The following is a 25,243-nucleotide window of genomic DNA, read 5'->3' as shown; positions in this document are numbered from 1 at the left end:
TGTAAGATTGTGCCGCAGGCGAAATTAATTTTTTGAGAATCCTCAATTTCTAAAAATCCGATATAATATTATTCTAATATTATGTTATCGAAGGACCTTATATGAGGCAGGCAGCTACTGCGCATATGACATATAAGTCCATTGATCATCCTTTTGTAATGAAAATAATTATATTATCACAAAGTCAACATACCTATATGAATTTTATGTGTTGTGGATATTTAATCGGTATTTACGTATCTACGACATTAAATACCGACCATATTTTACAACTAATCATTATGACTAATGTTACTTTGATAAACTAATCAAAAAATTCTAGATAACAATATTGTTTAGTAGAAAGGTATCCAATAAAATGTATAGTTATTACAGCTATAAACGATTGAAACATTACATAATTGGCAGTAAACTGTTTTTGTTTAAAATTATTTGTAGGTACATACTAAATGCATTCATTCTTTATTCAAATATAAATATTGACTAAATATTAAAATTAACCTATTTACTTTTATAGTTTACTGGTCGTTCGTTCTATTAGCAATCTTTCATTATTTCAATCAATAACCCTGATCTACAAATCAACCTAATTATTGATTAAATACTATGATAAACCTATGTTATTTATAAGTAATATATATTTATATAAGTATTTATAAGTAACATATAATACAGCCATGTAACATTGAGATATGCATTTATATTTTGTAGCGTTATGATTGGGATTTTAGTTTCCGTATCCGGTAATTTGCACTAAAACACTTGTGGGTACGACGGAAAATTGGCCAAAACGTTGAAGACAATTGCCCTACCATTAGTTATAATATTAAATTTGTAATTAGAATTAATGCTACTTATGAATATTTTAAATTCGTACAGATAACTGCTTTCAAAAGATACTACTCATCTGCCAATTATGAATCGGATAGATGGTTTCTGTCAAAGTTTAATCGTACAAATTACATGTACCTAACCCTTTATTTGGAGTACCTACCATAATCTCTGCGAAAGTTATATCCACTCTACATTTATTTAATCCTTTAATAATGATTGTTTTATTATCTGAAATGCTGGAGTAAATTAAAATTTATAATAATCAAAGGTTGGGCACTCGTATCGGTTTTGGGTTAGGTTTTACCGGACAATAAAAGAACCTTTTTATTTCATGACAGGTAAGTCCCAATTTTCACATCACCGATTAGTGATTACGTATAATGAAATGACTATTCGTTATATAGACTTACCACGTTATTGATTCAGTGATAGTATCGTTGTAACTGAAGTTATCACGATACAATGAGTCACCTCTGAATACATTAAACATTAAAGCAACCCTATTTTTAGGAAAATCTTTCATGCATAACAACTGTGTAATGCTTCAGTTATTTAAAAGCGTTATCAACACTACGTAAGCATTATTCATTTCATATAGGTCATAGAACGATGAAAAAGAAAGAGATATCCTAATGATAAACAAATTAATACAATTTACAAAATACCTATATGTACCTACATCGTGTCATACACTTATTGACGTGCTATATTCGTCAATATTCGAAATTATTATGATATTAGCAGCCATCCATTTATTGACGTAGTACCTACCTATTATGACAGGGATGGCGAACCTTTTTACGTACGCATGCCAAAATTTCCCAAATAATATTTTTCAACTGTCTGTCGTGCCAAGCAAGTTTTTATGGCGATTTTTTTTTGTTTTCTAAAAAAATACTTTTTAAGAATTCTATTAAAAAGGTTTGAAAATTACAATTGAATTATTGATATTCTATCTTTCACCGTATTTCTAGCCGAAGGCATATCTTTTGTTCATTGAATATTTTTTTCCTTGTTTTCAAATTACTCAAAAGAAGCATTTAAACCACTCTTCTTTCATATTATATTCTCCATCTCTTCAAAATTAAACATTCGCGTGCCATCCAAAATCATCTCGCGTGCCATAGGTTCGCCATCCCTGATTATTATGACTATGGTCATAATCGTCATTACTGCGCTATGTGGATCTCGTTTACATCCAAGAAATTTTGAGGAAGGAAGAAGAAGGATCATTATTGGACATCATGATAATATAAATTATATTAAATTCTATTGGTTGGTTTTTAAAGCACATACTATGGTGTGTGCAGTTACAGAGTGGTAGGTCTGTACATTCTAAAAATATTTAAATATTTTTAGTAATATAGCGCCTTTAGAAAAAGTAAAAGTATGTAAAATTTACCGTACGATTTAAGTAATATTTTTTTTTCGACCATGTCCGATCCTAATAGGATCATATAGGCCTCCACAGAGTAGAGGTTTGTATTATCAGATTTTGTTTTTTACGAGAAATGGATGTCAATATGTGTACTTGCCAGACCCAGGATTCGAACCTGGGACCCACGGCGTTATAGTCCAACGCTTAAGCCGCGCGGCCACCGTAATACATAATATTATTACATAACACTTTGAAGATTATTTCTGGAGGTGTGCCGAATCTACAACATCAATGAACCGCACGCCACTGGTGTCTACATACTAATAAACCTACAGTCATAATATAATCATGTAACCAAAGATCAATACTTTATCAATTATTAGAAACGATATAAATATATTATTTTCAAAAGATCCAGGAATCGAAATTGAAAATACATATCTACTGTCTGTGTTTTCAATCCCTAAAAATCATTATGTAATAGTCTATTATATAAAAAAAGATAAATTATTATCGGTAAAATAAATTGTAAGTTTATTTGTCTTGTTTGCCAAAAATGTAGATACGCTCCCGTGTGTAATAATAGGTCACCATAATAGACACGAGTATAATATAATAACAATTAGTGGAAAATTACCTTCCCACAAATTTTATGCCACGAATATATTCTGAAACATCAATGTATTATTTATTAGTTACCGTATATGCAAATATATATCCCAGTTTACATAATTGGCAATATTCATGAAAGCTTGCCAATTCATAATCAGTTTGATTAGCTCCCTCAAACAAACCTAAATACACAATATCACGTATGCGCGATCATAAGCATCGACACATATCTACAATGTACTTGCGTGACAGTATATTTCATAGTGGTTATTTCTCAATACGGCGGCGTGTTTTTCGTGTTTGATAGCGGCTACTAAACTAGCAAAAAATTAAAAAATTTTATAGTGTCATTTTTAATTATGTCTTCAATAACTGACTCAATGGTCGGTCCAAATGCTGTTACAGCTATATAGCTCAAAACATTTGTTTTTAAATTCACTGTCTAGGGATGTTGGTACCGTTTAATACTTTGGACGCGGAAGACGCACACGGTGCGTAATGACCAGGCGGCCGATCGATGTAATTAACGTGCATTTTAAAGGGGGCAATTAAAATCTCATTATCTATTCAGCAGCGAAAGCGTTAATAGTCGAACATTAAGTATTTGGTGTGCGGTAAAGATCTTATCCTGAATAACCAATTGGAAAGAAATTCGTATCATTATGGTGTCATATCCTTTCTCATCATTTGAATCAACATTTGGTGTTCACATACCCATCTAATTTAAATTATTGGATAGAAAATAACGGATATACTGAAAATGAGAAAATAACGGTTGATTGCATACTCCAATAAAAAGTTTAAACAAATACAATTATAGCATAATGGAGTTAAATTTTGTAATATTTCATTTGAGTACCTACAGTACAGAGGAATAGTACAAAACTTAAAACTATTAGAATTTAAATTCACATTCCATCAAGTACCTTTGGTCGATAGCATTAAGGCTATACTTCAGCTGGGGCACGGTCTAAAACGATCGTGACTACGCGACGCGAAGATTGTGCAAACGACGCCTGCAGAACAAAATATAATTTGTCATAAAAATGCGTCCATTTAATGTTCTGTGTATTGTTCTATTAGTAACAATAATAATATATTCATTGACAATGGGTAGCGTTTTTTAGTCATCTTTACACGATTTAAGAATTTATACTCCCGTCGCCATCACGAAACAAATTGACGTGTTCACAGCTCGACTTTCGCTCTCCGACTGCCAGCGAGTTCAAAATTTCGTCGCACCTATAGTTGAAAATTATTTGCCGTTTCTGTTACTGAAGTATGCTCATAATATTATAAATACAATTATGTTGTAGGTATATAATGTTAAGTGAACATTAAAATATAAAATAATAATTTAAAAAATTGATTTATTCTCAATTTTAGAAATTGGACGATTTAAATAATAAGCTCCTTTTACGTTATATTTTTATATGTATTTATATTTAGGTGTATGTAATATATATTATTATTATTATATTATCATTAATTAATGTTGATTCGCACAGTGAGAAAAGGTTAGGCATTATAATGACACAAAACGAATTTTCAACAACGTTTATCGATTGTCCAGGCTTGGATTTCTAACATACCCCGAATTCTTCATTTCAATTCACTGTTATTATTTTCATTGCGTTAATATTCTACATAGAAAAATAATATTACCTGCGACTTCTTTAGTATAGTGTTACCATCTTCTGGTGCATGTTTCTACTGACTGGAAATATTTTCTATTAATATGCAGAATGCTATGGCATCATTCAACGCACGTTTTTCATATTGGTAATCAATAATTATTTACTAAGACTGTTATTCAAAGTAGACGTTTCACTATCAATATTAGAAATCTTCATATGAAAATTTATGGCAGGTTGACTGTTTTGATACGAAGCGCTTTATATGGCCGGGCAAAGATTATGGTCAAGGTGTTTTCATTGAAGGTGTGCACTTGGTTTTTTGATATTTTTTAAATTAAAATAGTTCGACACTAGTATACAAGATATAAACCTACTATAGTGTTAATTAATTAAAAAAAAACACAGTTCATAATAAGTACTTAGTTTAATAACGATCAAGACCAGGTTTGTCCGTTTATAACTAGAAACATAAGCATGATGTTTTTGAAGTTCGGGTGGGTTCGCAAGTTTTCCGTCAGTTACGAAAACGGCAACCCGTATTACACGTAGCAAACCGTTAAAATTACCTACAAAATAAATCACTCATTATTATGACATCTCATCTGATTCACTGTTCTGTTCTGTAAATAATAATTATCGCTGTTATCCGACTCCGCACCAGTGTTGCCAACCATACTATAATTATAGTAGGTACAATACTATACTTTTGATTCCGCTAAAAATGTGAAAACTATAATTTTACGCCAAATATGCCAAAATACTATAATTTTAAATGATTCAAGACGAAAAATGTTCCTGTACTATATTTTTTACAGAAATACTATACTTTTTACGCCTTTGTACTATAATCAGCATAGAAAAAGATGGCAACACTGCTCCGCACCATCTATCAAATTTTTGCTCTCTGAATGGTGGTAATAGGTACGCCAGTTGCTTCGTTTGCCGTATATATTTCAAATTGTACTATTTTTTCAACACTTTTAAATATTCAGTGACATTAAATACAATACTTTCTCGTGCTTGGCTTTGTAAGCGTTTTTTGTAATACTCTATGCGCACGAAAGTAAGTGTGTTTCTGCGCAGATCCGTGCTTAAGTTGTTTAGCTATATAAATACGTACAGCTATTTTAAGTACACGAAATAACTAAATATTAGAATATAATGAGCGGTAAAAGAAAAAATATTTGCGTAAAAATGGCAGTGAAATCTCGATTTTCGCAGCCTGAACATAAAAACAGTTAAATGTCTAAAGCTAATACATATCAATATGTTTGGTAGTTTAGTAAGCAATATTGTTAAACTATAGAAAACAAAATATTTCCCAAATAAAGCTATTTATTTTATTATGCCTATAAACATGTATTTTAGTTAGAGGTAATATCATGAATTAATTACCTATCCAAAACGTTCCATGAATTTCATTTACCTACCTAAATGTTTACATTATCTATGAATTATTCTGACAGCTCAAATGCTTCGATATTTGAAATTATTTTAGGGTGAAGAGTTTGATTAATCAATGCAGTTTTATATGTACCTACCTAGTTTTAATCTTTTAAGCCCTATAATAATCATTGAACACTAAATGTGGCCTTATTAGATTTTAATAAACTCATCGAATGTTGTGAAGAAATATAGGTAGTATATTGAATATTATAAGCGACGTGATAGTGTATTATGACAATGTAAATTTAAATGTCGAGAAAACTACCGAAATGTATAAGAAACACGATTTACAAAATGGTATAGGTATCTCTGATTATGTAATATGTAATTTTGCGATTGCAAAAGTCGAAGTGAAAACGTTTAAAAATCAACAAAACGATATTTAAATAATACATTATAAGAAGTGTGTCATCCAAGACATCTTGGCGTAATATATTAGATTAGATAATAAACCAGTCTGCTAAATTTAATTTTATATTGTCCTCTTTGTGAATACATAATATTAGGATAATATTATCTAGGAAAATGTAAAAAAACAGTCTACTAATTAAATTATAATCTACCTAGGTACTTGATAATTTATGGCATTTAGAAGCTTTTAGCAATTGGATCAATTGTAGCGAATTTGCTATAGTATTTTAATCCTAACTGTAAGCAGCTTAAGAATTGTTTTTCGGAATGACATTGAATACACTTATAGGTTTTCCTCAATATCGATAAGTATGTAGAGACCTATACACATACATCGGTTAGGCATATACTTCGAAGTTCTTTATGGGACGGTCCAAATAATTATGGTCTGCCGACAATATTGTTGAAAAAAATATTTCTCTATTAATTTACATAGTACCTACCTATTGCGATCTACTTATATTGGTTTCCGAATATATTTTATCGAATATTGGGGGCGGTCCGTATCTCGATACCCCGTTTGGTGTGCGCATATGCATAGTATCTGGGTAACTTATAAGTTTTTTATGGGGCGGTCCGAATTATGATCTGGCGACAATATTGTTGAAAAAATATTTGTCCACTAATTTACATAATACTGCGATAAACTTGTTAAAATGAAGTACTTCTATTGGTTTCTGCTTTCTTCTATATTTTATCGAATCTTGAGGATGTTCCTGGCCTCGATACACCGCTGTGTGTACGCACCTGACGTAGTATGTAGGTACAAAATGATATAGACAATTTGATACTAAATATTTTATTGAAAATTAAGGCTAATATTAAAGTAGGTTCACACTAAGGAGGTTTAATGTTTTGCTGCGCACATGAAGACGTTCTTATAAACGAAAATCGTACATTGCCCATCTCCAGTTTGGACAAACGCAATCAAAAATCTTATTGTCTTAAAACCACTGTTTACTAATAATTAGGAGATACCTCTTTGGTTGCCAATACGCCGACCAATGAAGGGCTCTCAATGCTTTACGAGCTATCATAATATATGTATGCATCAAAACTATGTGAATTTAGCTAATGACCTATCTTATATAATAAATCAATGGTACACAGTAATGACAAACTAAAATAATATCGTATAATTAGGAATATAGATATAATATGGTGTTCGTTAGTTTATAAATTCTGAAAAAAAACAATAGATTTGATTTTTTTTACAAACTCTTCTTTTTACTATGTGTGATCCTAATAAGATCATATGGGCTTCTACAGAGTGAGGTTTGTATAAACAGATTTTTGTTTTTACGAGAAATGCATGTCAGCCACTTGTTCAACCTATTAGGTCCATATTCTGATTCCAAACACAAATTGAAAAACATAATGTGTATTTTCCAGACGCAGGATTCGAACCTGGGACTCGCGATCCACGACATTATAAGCCGATGCTTACGAACTATTAAAATTAAATATGGTCTAATAGCGTAAAATACTTTTTTTAAATGATCTAATTTGTAATTATATACTTGAAGGCTTATAATCAAAAGCCTTCAACTCTTGTGCAATTTGCCAATCTGCTACGATAATTTCCTAGTAGATGTCACGATATTAAATAAAAAGACATGATACATTTACGTATCGATTATTACATCCTTTGAACACTTGAGTATTGGTTGTAAATAAATATACGATGCAGCGCATCTGTACGTAGATGTATTGCGATAGATATTACATTATATTAGTATTGAATCCACCACATTATTTATTATAACTCGTACTGTTTAATGGTAACAGACAATACAATTATTATAGGAAAGTAAAATAGGGATTAACTTCCTTAGTGCAAGAACGTAGTGGTCGCGCGGGGGCGGCGCGGCGGCGTCTTGCGCAACTAAAACGTATAACCATGTGTGAAATGTTCGTAGACAGTGTCTTTTTTGGGGCATAAGTTGGCTCGCACATCAGAACTCGCCTCATACGTCGCATGTCGAATTCGTCGATGTGACGTCGTCATAAACCAATAAACAAACGTTATCAAATGGAGCTTCGCAGATTGGCCGATGCAACTGCGACGCTTGAAAAAAATATGTTGCTGCCGCATGCGTCGAGTTGCATTGTGCCTAATACACACGGTTATACGTTTGAGTTTCGCAAGACGCCGCCGCGCCATTGCCCGCCCGTCACTGTGGCCAAACGCTTATAGTTAGTCCATGAAACTTACTCTCTGTAATAAGGTATACAATAATATATATTTATATAAAAATTCATTAATTTAAGTTATAATGATAAGGTGAAATAAAATAAAAATAATTATGAAATAATTCATTAATTTTAATATTTACGTACTACGCCTATGTTAGATATTGTAAGTTTTACTGAATGATTTTCCTCGATCATAATAAATGGCGTCACCAATCTAATAGTGTTTTTCTCATATTTTCCGTATCATAGACAATAATAACAAATTCCAAGAAATACTCTAAAATATAACAACTGCCTAATAAATAAAGTATTTTTTATCATGCATACATTATATATAGCTTAGAAGGTAATCGTCGAATCCAAGATCAAAGTCGTTTTAGAACGTTTTGACCTCACTCCGTACTTAGTAGATACGTATTACGTGCATTCTGGTAATCCATCCTATCAACAACATAATATTTAAATTTACTAGAGTCAAAAAACTGAACGAAAAATTGTTTTTTTTTCGTGAAAATGTGTTAACTGTGGGGTTCGTTGATCCAGTGGGTTTTAGGGCGTCCCTGTGGTCGTTTAGGGTTACCACTGTATGACAGTATAATATATCCAGCAGTTTTCCACTCGTCAAGGAACATGTCCAGGCCATTGTCATTTTTTTGTTTGGCGACCTCTATAATATCGCGTAATCTTGTCTGCCTCCTTAACCATTGGTTTTATTTGAGATTTGTCTCCGTTATTACCAACATGCACGTTAAGGATCCATGTTTCACATGCGGTTGAACTCTTTACGCTTAAGATATAATGGTAGGGGTCACTTTTGAAGATACTATTCAGACGCCCAAATGCGCTCCGTGCCAGTGCTAGCCGTCTTGTCATATATATAACCGTCAATTATTGATATTTGTAGCCAGAGATAAACGTAGTTGTTTACCAGATCGATTTGAGTGCCATTTTGAGTATAACAATGGTTATTTTACAGTAAAGATGTTATTGTATATCTTAGATACGTATGTAAACTTTTGCTTTTACGCTTTATATAAATAATGAATGGACAGTTTTGAAGATACTATTCAGTCGCCTAAATGTAATTGTTGTAGTATAAATAAGGCATACAGCCCACCAAAAAAGCGCTCGGTGCGCTCACTACTGAGTAGGCCTCCTCCCACCCGCGCATTACCCTTCACCTATGTAATAAGGGGCCCAAGAAGCGCAACATAATTATTATTATCAGCGTCTCTCATAACAAAGCAATAAAATATTATATTATTTGTCGGGGCTTGTAATCAATATTCTCGATGACATCATTCTACCAGCGAAATATTGGACACGCAGCAAACTAAACAATAGGTTCACTGTTATTAAATAATGCCTTCTCGCCCGTCTATCGACGACGCTTCCACAAGCGTGATTTTGCTTGCCGTGTTCAATGAATGGACTACGTTGTATTTTCGTTAATTCGTATCGCTGAGAAGCCAAAAAACTATGAATCATGGGGCAGGCAGGCACAATGCGTCGTCAAATCCAGTATGCGCTGGCGTATTTGATTACGTTGTATTTTCGATGATTTACGCGCCACTTGTGAAATTTTGCGCGAGCGCCCCACTCGCTGCGTTAAGTGAGTTTATGTTTATATCAAATCTTAATTATTTAAATGCAGATACGCTGTTAAGTAAATTTTGCTGTTTAAAATTGGGAGTGTTTTTGATAATACTAAATTATTTTACGTAATTGGACATGCATCCGATTTTTTACTACTTACCTACAGCCAACTGCAATATCCATTGGCTCCCTATCCATGTAAACATTGTAAACTATAAATTTCGTCAGATAGGACGTATTTCCAGTAGAAATAAATGATTAGGTAGACAACTTGCTTACTGCGAAGTATCAAAGTCAATATTGAAGACAAAATCAAAACATCATCAGCCTCAGTGATTATCATACCATATATTATACAATATCTGTCTCCTTCTTCTTCTTATTTTTATCAGCATATTAAAATAATCTATTGATTATCTGATGTATTGATAATAATGAGTGATTGATAAGCAGGCACCTATACAATCCTTTGAAGAGAGGTTTTACAAAAATCTATTTTATACGGTACCTTAGAGATCAGACAAATTAATGTTTGTATGCTAAGACATATTAATATGTTAACCAATATTAAAAACATCATACATATCTCATCGAAATACATTTTATCATTATAAGAGTCCTGACGTCAGCTATGATTCCTATTATCTGTACCTTGATTTAAACCACACAATCTTGTAAAATTTGGGGTTGATTCTTGCCCGGCGTCGTATTTTATTCATAGATTTTTTTAATAGGTATATATCTGAGATGTTTTTAATTAACAATGTATAACAGCATTTAATTAATTGTTCAATGTTTATACTAAAACGTGTATCTTCAAAGTATCATAAAAATACCTGTAACAAAGAAAGGTTATGAAACAAAAACACCTATATATTGTATTAATACTATCGACTGAAGGTACTTGATAGAATTTGAATTTAAATTCTAATGCATTTAAGAATTGATATGAGAAAATTACATTTATACATTACCGATCTTCGCCAAAATTTAATTCGCCGAAAAATCATTGTTTATTTTTTCTAATCCTAAGTTATTAATAATACACATCCTTATAAAACCACCATTATGTTAGTAAACATCGTCGGCGTAAGAGCCTTTTTAGGCAAATCCGTAAAAAGGTGTTACCGTTAGGCGTACATACCTATATTTGAGCAAGTTATATGAATTATATTTTTTTAATTCTATACCTAAATAATAATAATAATATAATTGGTATCGGTATACGAAAATATGGAATGAGACCCCATAATATATTATTATAATGTAATCAGATGTGTATTTTACATATCGACTGCTTAATCTACAAACCAGCCAAGTGCATTTTTGACCAAAGGTGAGATTTTGATGGAATTTTGTTATAAAGCATGTTTTCTACTAAACCTATAAATAAATAATGCGTTATCGTACTTCACACAAAACAGCCAATTGCAGGTGCCAAATTTCCAATATCGTAAATGTAAATGGAACAACTCCGCTCTTTATATAAATTTTCTTTATATATATAAAAGGGAAGCTAGAATAGTGTAATAATTCATAGTGCGGCTTATTTGTAAAAAAATAAATAATTACAAGTGTATTTTTGGAATTGTTAAGACGGTACTTCAGTGAAACGGCAAATAATTTTCAACTATAGGTGCGACGAAATTTTGGACTCGCTGGTAATCGGAGAGCGAAAGTGGAGCTGTGAACACGTCAATTTGTTTCGTGGGGGTATTAATTTTTAAATCGTATAAAGATGACTAAAAAACGTTACCCATTTACTTGAAACAGAAAACATGTCAATGAATATATTGTCATTGTTAGTAATAGAACAATAAACAGAACATTAAATGGACGCATGTTGGATTTATATGACAAATTATATTTCGTTCGGCACGCGTCATTTGCACAATCCGCGCATCGCCTAGCCACGATCTTTTTAGACCATGCCTCAACTGAGGTATAGCCTTAAATTCCACTTGACAGTTAAATTTTTAAAGTTTTTGATCCTTCCTGAACAAATTACCCAAATGAAGTTAGCCGGTGTGCAGATTAAGCAGTCAGTAATTAATTTCGCTGTATTACAGTTCACCGTGAGCTGTAGCACCGGAAAGTGATGGCCACATGGCGTTAAGATCAAAACGTGATTCTTTGTTGTTCGTGGAGCATTGAAAACAGTAGTGTTTAAATTTTATTACATACAATAAGAACATTAGTTTGATATTGATTGGTCTCAAACATCTGATAATAACGCTCTCGTTATTATCAAATACGACTTGATACTCACGAGCACCTACTTATGAATCATTTAGGATTTTATATAACTACTTATATGCTTCTATTCCGGTGTTTTTGATTACTTATTTTTGTGTATAAGTGTTTGATTTAGACATTGATTTATCTCAGTGCTATACAGCCGTATATTTTCAATACAAGTACCGGTGAACTGTGATACGTCCAACTGCATACGTACAATTTCCCTGAAATGATTTTTATCGAAGGTTCGCTACAAAATTATATTATACTCGTCATTTCCCCCTGGACCGTTCATATTAGATCACCGATGGCTTGGACATTGAACTGTATAACTACAGAGACTGTGTAGCCAAGAGAATCTCTTTCAATGCAATTAACAATTATATCATTCATTTAAGTATTCTTTTATTAGAATCACCAGTAGTTAAACCGGTGGTATATTATATGAGATACGTTTTTACGCGTTCATAGTTTTCGACATATAGCAATGCTTTTGATGTTACGTGTAAGGTAATCGAAGCCGTTCATTGGTATCAGTCTGAATTCAGTCAATGCAGTTTTATATCGTTATTGTGTAGCTATCTTCAAGTTAGTTATAAAGTTGTATTTTGAAAAAAAAATATGCATATGGTCATCTCTACACGCAACAGTGACAAAATTTTAAACTAACTTGAGTAGAACAGTTAACGGCCGATTCACATCTTTCTATTATGTTATAAAACAGTTCTCAAGTATAATTTAAATATTTTTTCTTGCATTTGAATTAATGTTACCTATTATTTAAATAAAGATTAGAATACCATAACAGAATGTTATAATTTACAATAGTAACTCCGGGGGGTTTATACATATAATATGCAATATTAAACGGTCATCGACACTATTTAATGTTATTTTTATATTAATAACTGGTCAGACATCTTGTTTTCTTTTGAAATAGGTAAGCTAATTATAATAATTTATTTATAGCAATTCGATGGTTTTTTTACCTAGGCAGTTTATAAAAATTATGTCATGTTTTTACCGCTATCGTTTCGCCAACACAATATCGAGCCCAACATATTTTTACATCGTTTTTTATCATCATCATCTTCATAATCAGTGGACCAACAACCTAGGACGCGTCCTAGTCTCATCCAAGAATTGTCGTCATCTATAACTATCCTGAGCCACTGTCCTCCAACAGGGCAGGGCTATTCTAACATATCACATAACTCTGAAATCAATAAAAAGTTGACTAATATCATACTGTATTATGTCGTATTCAGGCAGTTAATTAAAATATTATCCCGGAAAGCTAACTGTCAGTCGTGAATTCTTTTAATACCGCGCTAACCGCGAGTTGTCAAATGTCGTTCGGTAGCATAGTTAACACGTCTTATTTCATTCCAAATGCATCCGATTAGAATCATGTAAGACGCAGTTCCATGTGTTAATAATTATTGTAGATAACCGCCTTGTTTATGGAATTGATTCAAGTGCTATTAGTGTTATTTTAGAACAATAAAAATAACGGAAACGTGATACCGTGTCAACTATTTAGAATAGCCCTGCAGGCGTCTGCGCTGACCACTCTAGCATCTCCGGGTTGACACTTATCAATTTAATGTAATTAGGCGAAACACGCCGTGTAAATAATGAGTTTAATGAGTTATAATTTAATTACGTACTTATTTACGTAAGTACCTACCTACAAGTATTGGTGATGTTACGTCACGTTTAATTTATTGCGGTCCTGTCAAATAAATGATAATTTATAATTTGATAAATTTGTACCATTGGTTTTTTCCCTTTTACAGTAATAAATATGGGCACCATCTTCATAGAAAACTGGAGCATCTTCAGAATATATTATAATATTATTAATGATCGCTGTGTAAATTGATTATTTGGAGGGTCATAAAACATTAACTTTATTATCTATATGAATGATGGCAGTTTAGACTCATCGGACAATAGATTGGGCTGGTACTGGCACCGAATTCCGGTACGGATGTTCGAAAAGTTTAAATCTAATCGCCAGTGAATAATTTTATCCACCGGAAGTCGGAAACAATACATCCTCAATATTGCTTTCGTGCTCGGTGGATATCTGACAGGGTTTACAGTACCGGTTTTCGATGAAATAGCATACCGGTATTTTTGGTTTTTTTTGTCGAAATATTCGTTTTTATTTATCTACCGATTTAAGTAAAATAAAATATTCTTATTTAAATGGTTTTTTAGACATTGTTCTTGTATTAGCGTTACTTTATATACACATTCACATTGACTACTGTACCTAATTATTACAGACCGGTGATATGTGTACACTTGCCTTCGCAATAATTTACAAAGATGACAGTATCATGCATAGTTTCCCAAATAGTTGTCTACGGTTTTAAAATGCATATGCTAAAAAGTGCTAGCAATTTTTTATTCATAAAAAGTAATCCTTTTTAAAACATCAATCGATACGAAATTATTGATAGTCGAGAATAAGGAAAATAATCAAGTCATCTTTTGATGACAGTCATAAAATACATTTTCTTTAGTTAGAAAGCCACTAAATTTACACCCATAATGGCCACGCGGATTAAGCGTTGGCCTATCACGTCGTGGGTCTCAGGTTCGAATCCTGTGTCTGGCAAATACGCATATCGTTTTTCAATTTGTGCAAGAGTCAGAGTATGGACCTAATAGGTTGGGCAAGTGGCTGACATCCATTTCTCGTAAAAACAAAATATTATGTTAATACAAACCTCCACTCTGTAGAGACCCATGTGATATTATTAGGATCGGACATGGTCGGAATAAATTTAATTATCATCCATATTTTCGACTAGATCTCACACTTTTTGGGTTACGTGCTTTGTCAGTTAAAAAAACGAAACAGATGCACCTAAATGCAGCACTTGGTCTCTCCGAAACAACACTGAAGCCACAATTATCAACTAAATAAGTATACTTGTTAATTGATAAAGTCATAATTAGTTTTAAGTAATCCGTGAGAAATAAAGCAATATGCCGTCATTACCGACAAAACATCAAAATACCGGTATTTCTCATTATTATCCGGTATTGCATACCCTAAAAACAACCTGTGTTAATAAAAGTAACATTGGAATGTGTTTTTAAAGCATTATTGTAAGCCAGTCATGTGATGAATCCGATCATTGTGTTACCTTTTTGTATGAATAATAATTCCAGAGTGGATGATGGACATGACATATTCACAACTGCTTATTATTTTTGAGAGGTTTGTGTAATGTCGAAAAAGTCAAAATGAAAAAACAATATGACATAAATCTATGGAAACAAATGAAAAATGTTTTATGAGAATGATTTCAGATATGGCTATTCGGGTCATAGGCAGGGGGGTCTCGCGAATTAATCATTTATCTGAAGCAACCTTTGAAAATAATTACATGAAAAACACTAACCATATCAGCCCAGAGAGTCAAAATTTGGTACAAAGGTGATATATGATGCAGTGACACGCGGATCAATACTACTGAAGTATCTTTATACATAATTATATATATATCTGAAATCTACAACCAACCATTCAATTCCTCGTGGACGCTTTCCAAATATGAATTTTAAAAAGATGGTGCCATCGATCTACTTTCCGAGATAATTAATATCAAATACCAGCGAAGAAAAAAAAAATAATTATTATTATTTAATTAATGTAATTTATGTATCTTATTCATTTCTATCACATCACTTCATAATACGAGTTTAATTCATAATCAGCATTTAAACAGACATACTTAGTAAAATGATAAGTGTCTTATGTATTTAAAATGGAGAATTTTCTTTCTTATTTGTCGCGTACGAATATGTCGAACATACGACTGTTCCATATCTACCAATTAAATTCGTGACTAACAAGACAGTGGGTAACCCTTTGTTTGTTTGCTTATTTTATGGAACCTTTTTGTGAAAATCAATACTACAGGATGTCATCCGCAAACGAAAAACCGGGGACTCATGATAGGATAACCACGCGGCGAAATATGCAGGCGGGTCGATCCCGCGGTCGTGTGTCACCCCGTTCAGCCCCCTAATTGGAACACCTGCCAGTGTTTTCGATTGTCTTTTAAAAGTACCGAACTGAGGAGTTAAATGCTTATACACTTATATAATTACCTTATGCTTATATACTTACCATCTTCTTTTTGTGCCGTTTTCTATCGATGGTTGGCGACAAAGTTGCAGTTGGTATATCACCCTATCTTGGGTAAGTCGTAGCAGATGACTATTATCTAGAAGGATCAGATAATCTCTTTCTGCCTATACCTCTATGAAAATCGTGAGGAATGGGAAGCATTAGATTTGTAACTTGGAAGGTGTGGTACGGCAAGGAGAACCCGTCGAAGTGTGTTTGTTTCAAGTATAACCAACCCTTCGCCTATCTGACAAAAAGTCCTCAGTGTCTAGCTAGACGTCATAGAGCGAGAAGGCTATGCTAGACTATGATAGGCAATACGGAGTTAGTTACAACTATGCAGGCCGCCGGCATGTCCCTGGCGCTGGTGCAGGAGCCATACCGCCGAGACGCTTAACAAGGTCAAAGGCTCGTCTTCAGCGATGGGTGTGCGCAGCCAAAGGCTTATATATTTGTTCTAGACCCCTGCCTTGGTGTGTTTTTGCATTTTTCTAGTTACTGAAACCGTTGCGAGATGAATTAGTGGCTGGAAGGTCCATGACGATACTTTCATGAGTGATCACTTGAGCTCCTCTTCATACCTATCCCTTTTCCAGCTCGGAGTTTCAGAACGCATGACGAACTTGACTTACACAGCTAACAAAAAAATGAAAATCTACCTTTATGTTTGTGCTTCTTATTTATAGAACAGTTTTTGTCTCTCCTGTAAAATTTAAATTTTGTCACATCGGAGATTTTCATAGCTCAACATAAATGACAGATGAATTATGGTTTTTCATAGAATGCCAACTGAATACGCCACTGTCCAAATTAGTTACAAAATAGGTCATTAAGTATTCATCCGTCGCTATGGTGAATGAAACAATAAGTTTTGTATGCACGACAGTCGAGTTGGAACATATTTGTCCATACACAGATAGCTCATTCAAGGATTTAACCTCTGGGAAAAGGTAATTTTCTTCCGGTGTTATTAATGAAAATTTATTATCTCGTTATTTAAGTTGTTTTTTTATTGAATATATTATTATCTTGCAACCGTTAGAAATTGTCTAATATTACATTGCGAGTATTACGACGTATTCTCACAACAAATTAATCAGACTTTTCTGCATTGATGGAATTGCAGTTATTAGCGGTACCTTTAGAATAAACCCTTATAGTTAGCTCAGTTTTGGATTTTGTGGAGTTAGCCTTTATTTTGTTCAAAGCTTCTATAATAATTATGTACGTCCACCCTAGAACGATGGCTTAATAGACGGTTTACAACAACTGATATTATTTCTACAATCGCTCCATATACTATAAACACAATGTGTAATTAAAAGCAAACATAAAATAATTAAAATTACTTTCTTGTTTATATTTAAAGTTTAGGTTAATTCTACAGTTGTATTACAGTAAACGTGGTCTCTTTAATTTCAATAAAATTATGTATGTAATCAACTACATTATTTTATTGCAAACGGTTAAATTGAGAATTAATAATTACAAGATAAAAAGTACTTTTTATATACAACGTTTTTAAATTTTCTGTTGAACCATATAAACTTGACTTGCCTAGCTTAAACGATCAAAAAAAATTGTACTTGACATGTCACATTGATTTTCATAGTAACGCACGTATATATTAATAACTTAGTTGCTAGGACCCCAGACTCCTAGCAACCAATAATGGTGTCGAAATAACTTTTCATACAAAACAGAATTAACTGAAAATGAATTCAATTATACTTAAAGATGGCTAAAAGTATTAAAAAATGCATTGGCATCGTGTTCTGATATATTCTAAAAGTTTCAAATGTCTAGCTAGTCGGGAAGTTAGTTAAAAATCGGTTGCAAGATTTGTACCGGACAGAATACGAGCTAAGAAAAACGTTGTAATAGATAGCTAAACGATATAAGTGCATATTATATAAACCAATAAACTAATATTTATAAAACTATTGATATCCTATGTTTCTCAAAGTATATTAAATATCTCCTTCAGTACCCTGAATTAGCTACTTGCTAAAACAGCGATTGTATTACCTCTTTGGATGTATAATTATGTTCATTCGCTGTCTCAGGTACTGAGATGAACGGCACTTACCTGATTTTTTCAGTCAAGCAACTATCGATCACAGTTACTAACTGTCAATATAGAGGGTCGCCAGGGTCCAAATGTCTCGAAACAAAGGGGACAGACGATATAATTTGATGACAATCGTTTTTTTTTGGCTTTGAATTTAAAAATTGAACTGATTTATTCAGGATTTGATGTATCCACCACAGTGGCATCTCATCTCAACCATACATTTTTCTCTCCATGGAATCATTGTGTTATCATCAGGCCGTTTGTCATATTAATAGTTAAGTTATTTATGTTGACCGCTGTTTATAGCCACAAACCCATCTTCAGAATGATCAAATTATAACTAAATCTACTTATTTCTGTTTGTATATTAGCCAGAAGGAGAGAGTGTATTCTATGACACATATTTAACCTACATCCTGTGTCTAAATCATTATATTATTCTAAATTGAGTTATAGTACGTAAACGAGGCTTCGATTGATATTTTCATAATATATTATTAGTTCTACTAGTATATGAACGATTATTTTAGTTACCAAATACAGTAACACTGTTTTCTTATGTTTTAGATATGTATCAAAACTTTCATTTAAAAAGCTTCACAAAAATCCGCATCTATATGCGTTTCAGATAGGTTGCTTGATCGTTTTGACTGATTGTCGAATATCACGTTGTTATTCGGTAAATCCCCGACTTGCAGGAAGAGTTTTTCCGAGAATTCCGAATAATCGAAAGTGTGTTTTTTTCTACTATGGCATGTTAATTATTGCGCTGCCGTGACTTAACTATATTTTAAACGATGTAAACCGATTCGCGGTATGTGAGATAAAAACGTATACATATTATATATACGACGTAATAACAGGAAAACTAATACATTATCTACTCATCTACTGGAAGTTTTCGGTAGTTATTATGAGTGTCATTATATAATATACTTAGTGACATAACACAGCGATTTTAAACAGTTTAATTGTTGGCTGATGAAGCACAAATACATGTGACATCACGGTAGGCGTACACACAATCAGTTGGGGGGGGGGGGGGGGGGTCGGGACTGGACTCTTTGAATTATTCACTATCGAGAGGATACAATAAGATAAATATGTAGTCATGAAAAACATTGTTGTAATAATGATTATAAATATACAGTCAGTCTACCCCGCATGATATCCCCATGGCCAAACCGTCCGTGCATTGATTATCAGCCTTTTTAGTGTGCGGAGAATTGAATTATTTGCTAACAAGAGCACAGAACAGATTAAATACGTAGAAATGCAAAGCCAGTCGTGATAGAGCCAATATTTTGAAACCGGATTTTATTTACAGTTGTATGACGGTCAGGCCATAAAACTCTAGTTATACAAAGCCTCCGGAGTGTCCTCAAATACTATCAATATTTGATGCGTGTTTTGTTGACAAACTTTGATCCGCACATACGTTTGAAAAAATAACATCTTATTTAACAGGTGTTTTCAGTTTATTCCATGTCTCTCCATACTCGCGGAATTAAACCATTATTTATTTCGTGATCGAGAGTGTGCACTAATCAATAAAAACATGACATTTTGTCTTTTATTTAGGTGGTTAACACTGGGCGTATAAATAGTTTTATTTTGTTTTATTATTTCCATCACAATATGAATGAAAGTATCCTAGATAGACCTAGGATTCCTGTTCCGTTCCACGTAGGTATTTACTATTTTTTCATTCAAGTGTCAATTGTTAAATTTCAAAGAGGAAATTAATACGGTGTAGAAAATGCATTTTATTTGTTTGCAAGTGCTCGTAATTTGACACCACCAACATGAGAGCGCGTGCTCCTTATTTGCAGCTCTATTCACGACAGGTGAACTATGTTAGTTACAATAATCCATTTATAGAGTCTCCGTCACGTAACCTTGCGATTTGGAATAGATGTTTTTGAATGAAAACGTGAATAAACCAATCGTGTTTTTGGAATTTACTAATACAATTATACGGCGTACGTGTGTAAACCAATCGAGTGCCCGGCTTTTACTAATACATTTATACGGAATACACACAAATCCTTGTCACTGTGTATAATGGCAAGGTTACGTGGAGAATAGTCTACTAGTGGTGAAGGGTGGGGGTAGGCTGAGGAAATCTGACATAAATAGTGCACACTAAGTTTGTCAGTCATGCTTATTTGAAATATTTTGAACCAAGAATACAAATTGCAGATGGTATTGGTTAGTTTTTAAAATTTAATTGAGAGCGTACTTCAGTGAAACGGAAAATAATTTTGAACAGTATGTGCGACGAAATTTGCCACTCGTCGCCAATCGGGGACCGACAGTTGAAGTGTGCGCACGTCGATTTGTTTTGTCATGGCGTCGGATGAATATATTCTTAAATCGTGTAAAGATGACTAAAAAACTTTACATATGTATTTGAAAAAGAAAACATGTCAATGAATATACTATTATTATTAGTAATATAACAATAAACATAACATTAAATGGACGGATGTTGAATTTGTATGACAAATTATATTTCGTTCGGCACGCGGCATTTGCACAATCCGCGCATCGCCTAGCCACGATCTTTTTAGACCATGCCTCAACTGAAGTATAGCCTAAAACTATGCTAAAAAACCAAAATAGATATTAAATAAAAAAATATTCTTCTATCTATAAAATATATAAAATTATATACAATTTTTTAGATATTTTATAGATAGAAGAATATCTTTTATTTATATATTATGGTTTGATGATTTAAAAAAACAACTAACCATCTGATATGTGTAATAATTTATCGAAAACAAATAAGTATGACTGGAAAGGTGTGCACTATTTTTACCAGATCGCCCATAGCATACCTAAACTATTATGGTTTAGCTTAGGCAGGGTTTAATTGGATTTTAAAAACTATCCAGCACCATTTGCAAATTGTATACTTAGTTCAATGAAAACAAATAAGTATGACTAACAAAGTTTAGTGTGCACCATATACGCTCAATCTTAACAGTCTACCTCCACCCCTCTACACTGCCCTATAGTCTATCTATAATCTAGAATTATGACGTATAATGTATATAAAAGTAATCTTTTTGAAATCAGAACAATGAGAAATGGTTATAACAAAATTCTAGCTTATCATAATTATTGAACCTAAACGTTTGAAACACTGGAATTTAAAATTAAAACATGCGTTCTCTTTTACCTGTATTGAGTAAATACTGTTGGTTCCCACAGTAAAAAATTATAATTAATATTCTTTAATGGTAACTCTAAACTTTGGTGGACAGTCACCGTAATTAATTAATAATAACACAAGTTTTTTTGTTGGTAAGTCCTGTAAAATATATGTGCTCATAATAATTAAAATTAACTGAAAAAATAATAAGTAAAAGTAACTATCTCGTTATTTCTTAGTAATTACTGTATGCCTTTTCATACAATGTAAGATGCGTCAACTTCACAAAATAATTGGGTTGGTGTCTTTTACACGACATTGTATGATTGAAAACGATATCAACACCTGTTTTCAACACGCAACAAATTTAGTTTTAATGATATAACTCTTGTGGACAGAACTACAATTAGAGCACGTGCCAAACAGTTCTAATTAGCATGACATAACATTTTTTTAACTCTATATATTGTGAACTGTCCCTTTATAAATAATTATTATTATCTATTAAAAAAAGACTTGTATAAAATAGACAGGGTAATCGTTCTATTATAAAAGGGGGTGATTTTTATCTTTTCTATATGAAAGCTTTTCAGAATGGAAGATATCTATTACACCCCTCGCCAGTGGCAAGGGGTGGAGGTAGGCTGTTAATATTCGACATAAATGATCCACACTAAACTTTATCAGTCATACTTATTTGTTTTCATTGAACTAAGAATACAATTTGGAGACGGCGATGATTAGTTTTTAAAATTCAATTAAACCCTACCTAAACCAAACCATGATAGTTTAAGTAAGTATGCTATTGGAGATCCGACAAAAATAGTGCACACTTTTTCAATCATACTTTTTTTTCCTTCATTGACTTAATAATACATTTATTAGGTATAGATGATGTTGGTTATTTTTTTTAAATTCATTAACCCCTGTTTGTATCAAACCATAATCGATAAAAAATATTATTGTATCTGTTCGGTTTAATGGCATAATTTTAGATATTTTATAGATAAACGAATATTTTTTATACTATTATCTACTATGGCTTGGATAGGCAGGGTTTAATTGAATTTTATGAACTAACACAAATTATCTAGACATTGTAGTCTTTGTTCAATGAAAACAAATATGTTTGACTGAAATAATTTTGTGTGCACTATTTATGTCGGATCTTAACAGCCTACATCCATCCTTCGCCACTGCTCCTCATTCTATGAATATACACTTTACAGTTTACCTACATCAATAGCTAATAATTCAACATTTCTGCGTAGTCTCTTGGTGTTATTAATATGATAATTTATAAGTTTTCACGAGTTTAATCCAATCAATATAACCGGTTAAATTAAACTTAACGGTCGCTTCGTAGAAAGTACCATTTTTTTTTTTACAAATATGCATATTTTTCTTTAAACATCAACGATTTTTAAAAAAAATCTGGCAATATAGCTACTGCAATGTTTTTATCACTCATTGACGGTTTATCGCAGAGGTAACTTTCCTCAAAGGGGCCTCCAAACATGTCAGTTCTTCTTCGTAGGTACCTAAAACTTCTACCAAATAAAACAAATATATTTTTTTTTAATTTTAGGCAGCTCCATTAAATTTTGTGTTGGAATTTTGACACGAATCTCAATGTGTAGCGTTTTTTATAGAGCATAGGTTAGTATGTTCGGTTCTTGACCAATAGGCTTCGGGTTCCAATATAGCTGTCTCGTATAATTTACAATAGTTAACAGTTAATTACTATAAGGATGTGTTAAATTAAAAACGATTTTTTAGGAAATCGTTTTATTTGTCTCAATTTTTTCCTTTTAATCGATTCTAATTGCGAAGTAAAAACATCGTATCAAAACATCATTTTCCCTGGGCACTGATAAATTATTATTACTTGACCATTAATGACCCAATAGGTTGAGCAAGTAGTTTCTAACATCCATTTCTCGTGAAAACAAAAAAATGTTAATATTAACGTTACAACCTACACTCTGCGGAGGCCTATAATATGATTTTAACATGATAATCTAATTAGAGTAGGGTATTTCCCGAGAAAATCTCAATCTCGAAATTTCCCGAAATGATGAAATTTTGAATTTTCGAGATTCGGGATTTCTAGAAAAGAATTCTCGAGATATCGGGAAATTTAAAAAAACCTGTAAAAATCCTAAAATGTAAGTGTAAAAACAAGACAAATTCCAAAAAAATACGATTTTTTAAATTTATGTAAGAAGACAAAATAGAAGTAGGAAAACTAAAATAATTTAAAAAATTACTTGAATTTCAAAAAACACAGACCGCCAATTGCTGCGTCTGACAATCGCGTACGCTTTCAAGACACAAAATTCCCTGATGTTGCAAAAATTGCGCTCATTTTGAGTCGACGTTGGCATAAATTGTGTTAAATGCCCCGATCAGTCTTTGAACGTTTTGTGTTTTATTTCCACTTTTTTCATATAGAAAATCGTTTATTCAATTAATATTTGATAATAAAGAAATCCCGAATCCCGAGAAAAGATTCTCGAGATCCGGGATTTCCCGAAATGTTAAAAATATCAATTCTCTAGATTCGGAATGGGAAATCTCGAAAATTTCTCGAGAATTCCCGAAACCCAGCTCTAAATGTAATGTAAATGTTTTATTCCTATTTTTTAATAGTTTCAATTTAAAATAGAGAAAAAAACGACAATATCAGAATTTAAAATTAAAATTTTCCATTATTTTTGAATTATGAATTGATTTTTTTTCTGTAGATTGGATTTAAAAAAACATTATTTTGTTACTTAGGTACTAATCGATTTTTTATTAGGTAGATACTTAAATAAAATCAGTATTTTGTAAAACATTGGAATAAGAAACTCCTCGTTCGAGAGAACCTCTCTCTTCAAGTACTTGGGCTCCAACATTACCTCTAAAAATGAAATGTCCCTAGAGCTCTCTGACCGACTGAGAAGTGGAAATGCAGCGTACTTCGCGCTGAGTCGTCTGTTCAGGTCCAAAATGCTGTCCATCAAAACGAAATTCCGGGTGTATAACGTGGTCATCAAGCCAATCGTCATGTATGGATGTGAAACGTGGGGTTTAACAGAAAAACAAGAAAAGGCGCTCCAAGTGTTTGAAAACAGAATCCTCCGGCGAATACTTGGACCCGTCAATGAGAACCACCGGTGGCGCATCCGCACAAACGCTGAGCTCTTCGACCGATACCAACCTAGAATCACTAATATTCTGAGGTCAAGAAGGCTCAGATGGGCGGGCCACGTTGTACGATCTGAAAGATCTAGAACTCTCTATAGGATTTACAAAGGCACACCAGCTGGCACTCGACCTCTTGGCCGCCCTCGACGGAGATGGGCGGACAACATTCAAAGGGATGCGGAAAGGCTGGGGATAGTCAACTGGGAAGAGAGAGCGCTGGACAGAGATGCCTGGAGAAACGTTGTGCAGTCGGCCATGGACCTGAACGGCCCCTAGCGCCAGTTTAATAATAATAATAATAACTTCCCTTAATAGT

General features: G+C 32.8%; 1 protein-coding gene across 2 annotated transcripts in view; it reads left to right on the top strand.

Moving 5' to 3' along the window:
• Positions 1-25,243, top strand: part of sdt (MAGUK p55 family member stardust) — a 299,466-nt gene that overhangs the window by 232,135 nt on the left and 42,088 nt on the right. The gene's annotated exons all lie outside the window — the stretch shown is intronic.

Source organism: Rhyacophila brunnea, unplaced genomic scaffold (genome assembly GCF_057557595.1).
Source record: "Rhyacophila brunnea isolate RB1 unplaced genomic scaffold, BYU_Rbru_1.0 scaffold_21, whole genome shotgun sequence".
Taxonomy (NCBI): Eukaryota; Metazoa; Arthropoda; class Insecta; order Trichoptera; family Rhyacophilidae; genus Rhyacophila; species Rhyacophila brunnea.
Note: the sequence above shows the minus strand (reverse complement) of the source record. Positions and strands in the feature narration are given on the sequence as shown.